The sequence below is a fragment of the Cinclus cinclus genome, chromosome 22, assembly GCF_963662255.1.
Source record: "Cinclus cinclus chromosome 22, bCinCin1.1, whole genome shotgun sequence".
NCBI lineage: Eukaryota > Metazoa > Chordata > Aves > Passeriformes > Cinclidae > Cinclus > Cinclus cinclus.
Genome location: NC_085067.1, coordinates 1,960,378 through 1,972,272, shown reverse-complemented (window position 1 = coordinate 1,972,272; position 11,895 = coordinate 1,960,378).

Sequence of the window (11,895 nt, the reverse complement as noted above, 5' to 3'; positions counted from 1 at the left end):
AATATTTGCAAGTCTGTGTAACACAAACCAGAATGGACTCGCTGCTGTTACCTCAGCTCTGCCAGTGGCACCAGCAGTGCCCTGGGTCTGGGATTCTGTGGGTTCTGTCCCTCTGGGGGTTTCTCTCCCCCTCTTTTCAGGGTTTGTTCCTTGGCCAGTCACAGCTGGGGCTCGCTGGTTCTTCCCACAGGACTGGGACTGGATGTTCTGTCTGGGGTCTGGTTTTTCATTGGTTTATGGGGTTTGTGGCAGGGAAAGATGCTGGATGATCTTCAGAGAAAAAATAGGGGTTTTGGACATGACTTGGAGCTTAATGGCTCTTTAGAAGTGAAAATTTTACAGGCCAATAGTTCATGTTTCTGGTGCCTTCAAGTGTTTTTTTTGGGTTTTTGATTTTTTTTTTTTTGGGGTGGGGGGAAGGCTGAGTAGTATCAACTTTAAAATGCAATGTGACATGATTAGCAAATGCAGATTATTGATTGCATACTTAGAATATCTTCACTGAGGTGAAAAGAAGTTATTTACATAAAACCCCCTGTGGAATTAGGACTTAACTGCAGTGTGTCTGCAGCAGCTGCTCAGTGAAAATCCAACTCAGTTATGTGTGGATTTAAAATGTAATTTATTTATAGCAGGTTTTGTTTTGACTGTGTAGGGGCTACAGACTAATTCAGCTATACAAGGTAAAACTTTCTTCTCCCTGAATGCCCGTGGCACTGACAAGTTATAAAGTTCTTAGGAGTTCTTAAGTCCTATTAAAAGTTATTTAAAGTTTAACAGAGTATGTACCAGTGTCAGAACCTGGGCAGGAAAGTGGCTGAAAGCTGTTCTGAAGAACCCGGGTGAGGGTGTACTGCAGAAGTGTTAAAGCTGCCAGCTGGGCGCTGACACGGGCTGGAGATCTTTTATCCACTCCGTGTTCCCCATCTCGGCTCTCCAGCTGTGGGCAAAGGAATCCCAAAGCTCTGAGGTTGTGTTTGGGCTGCCAGCAGCCAGGGGCCTGCAGGAACCACTGCTCCTGCTCCAGCCCCGCTTGTGTCCCTGTGCAGGTCAGGGCAGCTTCTGCCGTGGGCAGCCTGGGGAGGAGCTGTGCTTCCAGAACCAAACACATCCCCGCAGTTTTTGTTGGTGGCTTCAGTCGCAGCTCTTTGTCCTTTCCCAGAGCTGCTTCAGCTCCCTGCCTTAGCTGGGCTGGGAAGGAAGGTCCTGAAGCTCCCTGGGAATCCCTTTGGTACAGGAACTCGGCCAAGGGCTCTTGTGGTGATCCTCGAGGGCTCCAGCGTGTTCCTCCTGTGCCTGCAGGGAATCCTGGCAGGGGCTGAGCTGCTCCTGCAGCATCCCTGTGCCAGGGCAGGTCCCTTCTGCAGCGGGGTGGCTGTGGCTGACTGCTGGCACTGCTGGAGCGTGGGGGGCTGGCAGGATGACGCTGCAGCTGCAGGAACGGCTCTGCTGCTCCTGGGACGGCCCTGGGGCTGCGTTTGTGGCTGGGGCTGCACAGCAGTGACCCCGTGGGGGTTTGGTTCTGTGTTGGCACCTGGAGCCTGTCTGGGATGCTGTGCTGCCGCTGTTTGTGCTGCTCTCTCTGCTCTACAGCTTGTTTGATGCTTTTGAGGAGCGGGAAGCTGCTGGGATGGTGCCAGATGCTGTAAAGGACTCGCTGGGGTGGATCTTGCAGCATGGCTCCAGTCCTGCCCCACTCCGGCCGGGGCAGAGCTGAAAGCAGGGGCTGCAGTTCCCGCTGTTCTCCTCCCGAGGGCTTCTCACTGCCCCGTGGCTCCTCTCTCCCTTCCTGCCCTAGCCCAGGGCAGGTTCTCCATGCACAGCTGGGTCAGTACCGGGGTGGGGCCTGGCACGGTGGAACAGTGATCCAGGAATGAATGAGTGGCGTTTCTAGATGCACATCATGCCCACGCAGGGGCTCTTTGGTGCTGGCAGTGAAAGGGCAGACCTGGGAGTGGAAATCCTGTGAAATGCATCTTTTCCTCGAAGGTGAGTAAAGGAATCACCCTAGAGTCACTGGGTCCAAGTGGTGAGCATGGGTGTCACATTAAGGTAAATGACTTTCACTATTGACAAAGTCAACCCCTCAGTATTTTACTTTCAGTGTGAGGTTGTTTGGATCAGCGAGGTGGGAGTTTGCTCGAGGTGCCATTGCTGCTTTTCATGGTACAAAATGCATATTGAAGTTCATTCCCTTTTTCAGTCCTAAGTGTTGGAGAGCACAGGAAGGAAACTCACTGTGCCTGGGGCAGGGGGAAGCTGTTGGCAGAGATGGTGGGGCTGTGCTGGACTCAGGCTGGCAGCAGGCTGTGCAGGGCAGGTGCTGCTGGTACCATTTCAGCACATCCTTCCTTCTGCTGCCTGTGCCAGAACCTGATTTTATCTGCAAGTCCTTGTTCCCTCATCAGAAAATTCCTGGCCAGTGTCAGTTCAAAGCTGCCTCTGACTGTGGGGTGTGTTTGACACTCTTGCCCTGGGGCCTTTGTGCCGCTGGGCCCTGGGAGGGCTTCGGGGAGAAGTGGGGAAAACTTCCTTTATTTAGAAATAAACTCCAATACCTACAGATAACTGGCAGGACTGGGAATGCTTTTGTCCCTAAATCTCAGGAACGTTTTGGGCAGTGACACAGGTGTCCCTGGGTGGTGTAAAGTGTGCTCTAGGGTCTCATATTCCACTACTCTTTGCAGTCCTCGGTATCTATAGCATGAGTGGCCTTAGTGAGTTTGTTGAAGTGCACATTTTTTTTTTTTGTTTCTTTTCAAAAGTAAATTTTAAGATGAAAAAGATATATACTATATAAATATATAGAGATATTTAGAAACTTGGTTTGTGGTGCACAAGTTCAGTGTTGGATCGCTAAATGCTCGTCGCAGGTACCATATGTGTAACTTTTCTTTTCTGTGTATTCCTTTCTGGGAAGCAATGTTGCCATGGTAACTACAACTTTACAATTTCTTTACTACTTAATGATGTGAATGAATTCTACATTTTATTGAATATTACCAGGTTCAGTACTATTTTTATACTTTATTGAACTACAGGGGATTTTAATTTAATAGCATTAAAAAAAATGTTGCTTGAACTGTATAACTGTATAAATTGAACTACTTACACAAACCCACCTCTAAACCACAATCTCCACCTGTAGTGCCACGTTCATTTATACAAAAGTATCTTGCTTATAACTAGACCTTGCAGCCCCCCTCCCTGTGGTGTCAGGACAAAGGTTTCATACCCCACCTCTCCCCTCGTGCCCACGGAGCCATCCTATGTTTGTAACCAGCATTGTGATATTCTGTAACTGTATTGCTCAAATGAAATCTTGACCTAATAAACAGAGTGTTCCCGCAGCCTGGAGTATCTGCAGTGAATTGGTTACAACTTCCCACAGTGCCTGTCCTTGCCGGGAGAAAGTGAAATCCCTGCATTTGGGGTAAATCCTTATGGATGGGGCTTGTTTTGGTACCTGTGGAATGTGGACAAAGGGAGGGGGGAGCTCGTGGTACTTGCAAGTTGTGGATCCTTGCCCGATCCTTCCTGAATCCGTCCTTACTTCTTGGTTTTTTTGCCCCCCTAAAGCATCCATGGGAACACAAATTCTGTCCTGTAGCACCAAAGCATCTCGTGTGCCTGCCTGAGCACAGGGTGGCTTAAAAATCAGCATTTCTGGGGGCTTTTATTTTTAAACCATCAAGTCTGTGTCATTTGAGTGACCTGTAGCTCCCCAGCTGTGTGTGCAGCTGAGGCAGAGACCTCCCCTTGTGTCACAGGGCTGAGATTTCCATTTTTAAAGGCAAAATGCCCTCGAACACTGCCCTGGCCCTGAGAGTCCAGGTCAGGCTCACAAGGGTGACCCCAGAGTCCCTGGGGCTGTGGCAGTGGCAGCTCTGCTCCTGGAGCCTGAATCCCTGAAGGGAAATGGAAATGCCTGGTGTCTGTGTGTGCTCCTGCAGCTTTCTCAATTCTTCCCCTTTCCTCAGGGAAATGACAACTGGGAGTGCTGGATCCAGACTGCCAAGAACAAGCTTAACAACAGGAGACTCCAAAATAATTCTGTTTGCTGGTGTGAAGGAAGAATTAACAGCAGCAATTAACCCTGAAACTTTGGCCCAGGTGAAGGGAAAACAAAGGTATGAACAAGGCTGTTCTGCTGATTTTTGGGGAGAGCAGGTCCAGCTGCCTCTGTCATCTTCTAAAATCCAGTAGCAGGAAAGGCAATCCCTGTAACATTGTGTCCTGTAGTTTATTCCAGAGATTTTCTGATCTTGCCTGAAGCAGGAACCCTTGAAGGTGAAATCTTTCCTCTTTGCCCATGTCACCTGGTCAAGAAACTGAGTTTATTTCTGGTAGAGCTCAGTTTTCCTTGAGAGCTCTCCTGTCACTTCTAAGTCACCTCAAGTCCTGCTGGAAAAATTGTGGGCAAATCCAAGTCCTGAGCAGCCTTTAATCTTGCTCAGTTCCCTCTTAAACCAGTGTGACACTTTGAGGGCAGACAGCGTTTTCCTAAAGCAGCCACAGGCCCTCCTACATTGGGTTTACCTTTAGCTGGAGGAATTATTCTGTTATCCAGAGAAAATTCCTCATGATCCAGGTCTGCACCACACAAGTGTCTGCTCTGCTGCCCTGGGAGGGTAAGACATAACATCCTCCCACAGCCTCTCAAGGACAGGGCTGTGTCCAGGGCCAGCACAGACAGGAATCCCAGGCCCTTGTCCCAGTTTGGGGATGGGATCCACATTTTAAAAGGAAGTCTGTTGTCCTGATTCTAAGAATGGTTCCCCAAAGGGGTCTAGGAGGGATTTTTCTTGCTTGGGTTCAGAGCTAGAAGGCATTAACTGAGCTCCCACCCAGCTGTCTCATTCCAGCACATGGGAGTGAAGGATCTTTGGGGTTTTTACTGGTCAGACTGAAAGATTTTTGGGCCAAATAATTGATATTTCTGGTGTTTCCTTAAAGCCTGGATTGAACCATGAATCAAATGTGGCCAACCCCAAAGCCCAGCCAGAGTCATTCAGAATCCCAGAACCATTCAGGTTGGAAAAAACCTTTGGTATCATCGAGCCCAATGGTGATCCAGCCCTGCCAACTCCCTGGAAGAGGAGTTTCTGCCCCAGCAATGAAAGGAGCAGCTGCTGCTTGCTCCAAAAGCTGCTTCTCTGTGGTTGGGGTTTACACAAGAGAAATGATGTGCTGAAGGTAGGTCTGGTACTTCCAGAGCCTTAATCCAGTTTTGGTGCTGATGCAGAACTCTCAGGGATCTCCAGGATCACCATCTACAAGATGCCATGGTTTAAAATAACAGGATTTTCATTTGGCTGGGCTGGAGCTTGTTGCTATGACGCTGCAAGTATTGCAGGACTTTGTGGTTCTGGGAAACCATGGAGACAAGTCTGGATTCGCTGCTTTTGTTCAGGTGAGGATGCTGCACTGCTCAGTTTCCATTGACCTCTCTGATGGTGTCTGGGAACTTTAAAAACCCCTTAAAGTAACTGGAAAGCAGAAGTGATCCTGGTGAGCCGGTCTGTCCTCTGGGTGGTTTCTGTGTGTGGCTGCATCCCACACATAGCTTGGCGCTAGGAATACACGGGAGCAGCAGGAACTGCAGGCTGCTCTGCTGGCCCATCCCCGGGCTCCGGGCAGTGAGCATTCCCAAGCCCTTGGGATGTTCCTTGCATTTCAATTGCACAGATTTGGGGCGTTTGACACGTTTTGTGTCTCTGGTGCCTTTGTCTCAGTAGGAATTGGCTGGCTGGTGTTTCCCCCGGCCCTGCGGGAAGCAGCCAGGCGGGGGAGGATCGCCTGGAGCCGCGCAGCCGGCAGGGCACGGAGGGACTCCTACTCAGCCTCCCGGATCACGTTGTCTGGCAGCTCTTGGGTTTTGGCTTTTAGTTGACCGATTTAGATTTGAAGCGCTCCCTCGGAGCTGTTACAGACCAGATTGGACATTTCAGAGGTAAAGAAAGAGAGACTGGGGAGAAAAGAGATGAGAAACCAGCTGCTTTTGAGTGGCTGAGAACTCCCACAGGACATGTGGCTGTGTTTTAGCAGCTTGAAAATAGGTTTATGTGGGACAAATCCTCCTTCCAGGGCAGCCTGTGGCACCTGTCTGTGGCAGAGCCGGTGCTGTCAGCAGTTTGCCTCTCCTGTTCTTGTCTCATTCCACCTTTGGGGTGTGCAGGTGCTGGAGTAACCAGTGCAGGACTGGGAAGCACAAACACCCCTGCCACAGGTCGGGCTGCATTTTTGCTTGGGAAGACAAATGTGTGGCTGGGCTGGGGTGGGCCCAGAGCAAACCACAACTATGTTGGAGCATCCAGATTGCAAAGTAGGGACACCCTAATTACCAGCAGCTGACAACAAAGCGATGGCTCATTCCTCACTCCCTCCCCGGCTGGAGGAGCTTCTCCAGCTGCTCTTTTCCCTGCTCCCACGTCTGGGACAGCAGCTCAACCTGCCCGGCTCTTCCAGCACGGATCACATCTTCACCTGCTCATCCTTCTGTAAAAATTCCAGATGGAAAGGCTCTGTGTGAGCAGGAGAATGTTCTCCCTGCTCGGTGGCAGTGGCTGTGAGTGCCTCACCTGTCACTGCTGGGCAGTGACCTTGCAGGTGTTGGAGGGGGCAGTCTCTTTGACCAGGCTGTTCCTGAAGGTACAACTGATTTAAAGCTGCTTCAGAGTCTTTCCTGTGAGTCCTGGACCCGGCTCGGGGTTTTTCTGAAGGACAGCAGAACTGCTTAAAGGAAAGAAAAGAGACAGAAGGCCGCTTTTAGAGGTGTTTATGTGAGCGAGCACCGCGGGTTGACTCATGCAAGGGCAGTAACTCTTGCTTAACCTCGGCCCTGTGGGGTGGCAGCAGCAAGGAGCCGAGGGATGGCTGGTCCTGTCCTCACTTGTGCTGTTTGTCCCTGCAGGGGGACCCGGGGCTCCAGCCGTGCTGCCAGTGCCAGCCGTGTGTCCGTGCTGTCCCTGCTCCCTGCGTGCCGCCCAGCCCGCTCTGCCCGAGCATCTCCCCCGCGTTTTCAGTCCAGCCCTTTCCCGGCACAGGAATTGGCATTTTCCGGGCTCTGCGGGAGCTGCTCGGTGGCTGCGGTTGAGCGGGGGGATGCGGATGGGTGTGCGCTGCCACTGGATGTCACTGTCGCCGTGTGGCACCGGGAGCACGGCGGGAGTGGCGCTGGGTCCCTGCGCATCCCTTGGGCAATCCCTGGGGAAAAAGAACCTTCCTGATGCCGGAGGTCACGCTGCTTGGATTTTTTTTTTTTGTTTTGTTTTGTTTTTTTTACCGAAGTCTTTCAGGGTCTCAGAGAGCCTGGGAACCTAATTTCTTTCTCAAAGCAAGACCTGAGGCTGATTTCTGCAGCTTTCAGCCACTACCGGAGCCAGGAGAGGCCAGAGGGTTCTCTGTTCTAGCTCGAAGCTGAGAATTTGGTCTAGAATTTTCAACGAGTGTGAAAACAATAATTGGGGCCACTGCTTAAATTCAGATGCGTGTGGCTTTTTGGTTTATTAATTTTATTATGAAATTATATCAATACCAATTTAAAACTCTAATTTTAGTAAAACCTAGAACCACAAATGCTGAGCAAAAGGGATGTAGACCCCTCATTTTTGATGACTGATGAGCAATGCTGGTGGATGGCTGCTCACTGGCCTCTATTCTAACAAAACCCCCAAAATTATCAAATTACCGTGCTGACAACCTCGATGCCTTAAAATTAAATATTGATTCTGTATTTTTCTGTTGACTCATCCGAATCAGGAGGCGTTTCCAAGGCATCTATTTCTGCTGCTCTGAGTGTGCCGCTGCTCCCCGGAGCCGCAGCCTGTTTGTGCTCCAGCAGGGAGTAGCAAAATACAGATTTTTCTCCCACTTGTCTTGCATAACAAAAGGCATTTGTCACCCGTTACATAAGGCGGGGTTTGTCACCTCTCCCGGCCGGCACAGCCTGGCTGGATCCCCACAGCTCCCGGTGTGATCGATGCCTGCACCCAGCACCCTCCTTGGACGGGAAGATGTGGAGCTCTGTGGTTTGCTGATGGTTTTTTAGGGGTGCAAAAGGATGGGACAGTGTTTGGGGCTTTTTTTTTTTTTTTTTGCTTCTTAATACTTGTTTGAGGGAGCAGTGAGGTTGTCCCAGGCCTGTGGGAAGGGCTGTGCTGGAAATGGAGCTGAATTTGCTCTCTGCAGCCCTCACAAGTTTCAGGGAGCAGGAGCTCTGTCACCATCTGCCTTCCTGGGCTGCCAGTTGCTTTTTTAATGTCTCTCTGTTCATCTGGGTAGCACTGTTACCAGCAAGAATTCAGGTCTGGGTTTTTCTTTATAATAGGTTTGGTTCCCTCCTGGGTGGAATATCTTCTTGGAGCCTTAAAATGAAATAAATGGCTTTGTTTCCCCAGGGACTAAAAGCAAAAGCTGACTGGTTTCCCCTTTCTCTCTTCTTGGAGGAGAGAGCTGTTTACCTGTGGCCTCACACTTCTTTGTGGCTTTATCACTGCCAGCTATCAAAAGACCACAGCACCCTTCTCAAGTGAAGCAGGCAAATGCATGTCCCAGATGTCCCAGTAACCCAACAAAGCTGTCTCTGTTTCCTGATTTCCCCAAAACAATTTAATAGTTGACTTTTTTTATCTGACTGTAATTATTTTTTAATTAACTCCCTGAAGTCCATATTTCTTGTGGACCTTTGAACTTCCTGGTGCACCCAGCCTTTACTCAGGAGATATGTTTATGGTTGGCTCTGAGTTAACCCTTTGGAGTTTGTCTTCTCAGGAAACTTGATGCACTTTGCTTCCCTTGCTCAGGTGATGCTCAGGCACAGAGATCACTGCTGGCAAACCCAGGCTGCACCTGAACTTGTGCCCTGTTCCAAAGTTGAATTCCTATAGAGTCAGATAAAGCTATGGATCACACTGGATCTGTAAAGTGTGACTGGAAGCATGGGATAAGCAAACAGCTCCAAAGACTGTAAACAGCACTCAGCCACCCAGAGCAGCAGGAAAAGTACTGCTGATAAACAGATTTCTCAGTAACAGCCTTCTCCTTTGACATGGATGCTGCAGGGTATGGTTATGCCCTTAAATCAGTACAGCAGGAACACCTTTTGGGGATTAAATTTCCTATTTTTTCACCAGGCACTTATCCACTGGCTTGTTCTCGATGTGCTTTTACAGACTGTGCAGTTGCTTCAAGTCCACCCTGAGAAGAGGGAGACAAAGTCCCCCCAAGGAGCAGAAGGCAAGATGTGGATTGTGCACCCGAGTACAAGCCATCCTCCTCCTCATTCTGCTCCCCAGGTCTGCCTTGGGAGTGTAACCACTCACAGACCCTTTGCACAGCTTTTATTCTGATGGGGAACGGGGACTTTGTGCTGTTGTGTTGTTGTACCTTGGGTGTTCTTAGGGAGCTGGCTGGAGCTGAGACCTCAATCCTCATCTCAGTGTAATGGGAAGGCAGGGTTAACTCCTTCCCAGGTGATGGTGAAAGCCAACAGCAGTGAGATTTCTCTCTCCTGCATGACCTCTCTCAGTAAACTGCCCTTGCCAGGGAGAAGCCTGGAAAGGCTTGGAGTTAAAGGGATTTTGTTTTGGAAATCGACTTCCAGGCAAAATGCTTTCATAAAGAGAACTGCACTGTGCTGCCATCATGTCCTGACCAGTCAGACAAGTGCAATTGTTGTGTCCCTGGGACAATTGGTGCAATTGCTGCAGCTGTGACTCAGCTGTGCTCCTGTGCCAGGTTGCTTCTGGCACCCGCAGTCACCCCAGGCTGCACAAAGGCCTCTCTCTCTCCCTCTCTCTGAGGTCCCTGTGCCGAGGGCCCGGCGCTGCTCTTGGCAGCAGTTGGGATGATCTCGGTCAGGAATTCCTCGTGCAGCCTGTGGTGCTGAGCTCCTGCTGAGCCAAATCCCCAGAGCAGCCATCACCTCGGGAGGGTGGGTCTTGAATCAGAGGCAGGTCCTTGTTCCCAGGCTGTCTAATGAAAGTTTGGCTTTACCCATGGCTGAATTCAATGACAAAAATCCATTAAGACAAGCCCTCCCCTTAAGATGTCCGTGGCATTTTCCCTCCTGTGTCTGCTTTCTTCCTCCCCCTTGTCTGAATTTCACTGTCATCTCTGGATGCAGGAGCCTTTCACAGGCAGGTGCTGAGTGGATTTTGCAAAGGCAATTTCTTGCTAACTTTGCAGTGAGGTTTGCTTGGACCATCTGAGGTACATTTCAATTGTTTAACCCACGCTAGGATTTTACAGTGTTAGGTGTTATTTTACACAAGATAAACTTTGCAGAGGGAGGCAGAGGTGATAGTTGTGAGTGTAGCTGTGCTGCCTCAGCCTGGTTGTTGTGAGGACTCAGAAGTGGTTTGGTTGAAGAGGGTGTTGAAAATGCAGCTGGTTTCTCAGTGCCTGTTCCCAGCTGCACTCTCGTTGTGCCTGCTGCCTGCAGTCATGTCACCTGTCCCCACTGTGACAGGCAGCTCCTCTCCTCCTCACCTGCAAAGACTGAAACCAAGGAGTAGCCAGCTTATGTCCTCACCTCTCCAGGCAAGGTGCCAAAGGGTAGCATGTTCCTGGCTGATCAGAGCCAGGAGAAATGAAGCTTCTCCAGCACAAGCCTTCACCTACATTAGCAGCCAGATTAAAGCCATTTGGGAGCTCCAAGGACGTGAGCTGGTTATTAGCACAGGCATAACCCATATTTGCATGACCATATCTGTGTCCTTGTGAGATTACAGCTTCCACATGGCATGTGACTGCAGCATGGAATGGCTCTCCTGGCTTATCATGTGTACACTTTGCTTTGCAGAGGACTGAGAGGGCCTTGAGTTCCCCTTGCAAATCCAAGTCTTTGTTCTCCCTTTCAGTGTTGGCTGCACTCACAGCTCAGCCAAAGCCAGGGATATGCAAGTGGGAGGCACAGATGGACTTCTCTGGCCAGCCTTCATCTGAGGCTCTTGCTGTATTTAGAAGTTGTCCATCACCCTGGTTCACTCCTGTGAGATTAGGCACAAGAGAAGCCTTTGGCTGTGTCCTTCCCCCTCTTCTGGGAGACAACGCTGTTTTTTCCTTGAAAGCCTCTCCTGCTGGAATGTGGTATAAGACAAACCACATTTCTGGAAATCTATCAGACTATCTTGCCTACCTACAACAGGAATGCTTTAAAAGGATGTTCTAATTGGATGGGAAAACTCAGAGTACAAACAGATTATTCCTCTCCTGTTTCTCCCCGTGAAGGAAAGGAGCCCAAGTGCCAATCAAACACGCAGTACTGAAACAGTGCACCTTAGGGAAAACTCTTGCTTTTCCCCTGACAGCTCTCCTGTGAATATTAATTTCTCTATTTGAGTGCCTTCATCTTCCAGGAGTTGTGCAAGTGCAAACATTAACCAACACCTCTGGTGCAGCAGCTCTTGCAGTGCAGAGCAGGCATGGAGCCAAAAAGGAAGCAGTTGTGAAGATGTTCTGTGTCTGCTGCTGGTTGTTATTTTCTGCTTTGGGCAGATTTAACATGATTACCACGTGTAATGTGATGAGTCTGGTGTATATAATATATGCAGGCATCTGATATAGTATTTATGTACTGATAGGTCACAGGAAGGAGAGCTGATAAACACAGATAAATGTACAGGTATTTTGCATTGTACTTAAACCAGCTGCCTGTACCTGTGGTTTAGTGAAACATCAACCCCAAACACTGTTGCCAGATGTATTGCAGTGTAATGCTAACTAGGAACTGTAATGAGGAAAGTTTTGCAGCAACCTGTTCTTACCAGGAGGGTGGTGAATGTTCCTTTTGATGGAATGATTAACGATACTCAGCAACTGCTCAGACTGTAGGGGTGAAAGCTGGGCTAATTCCATCTGGAAATTCCTTTCCTGGTGCTTAGGTTCGATGAA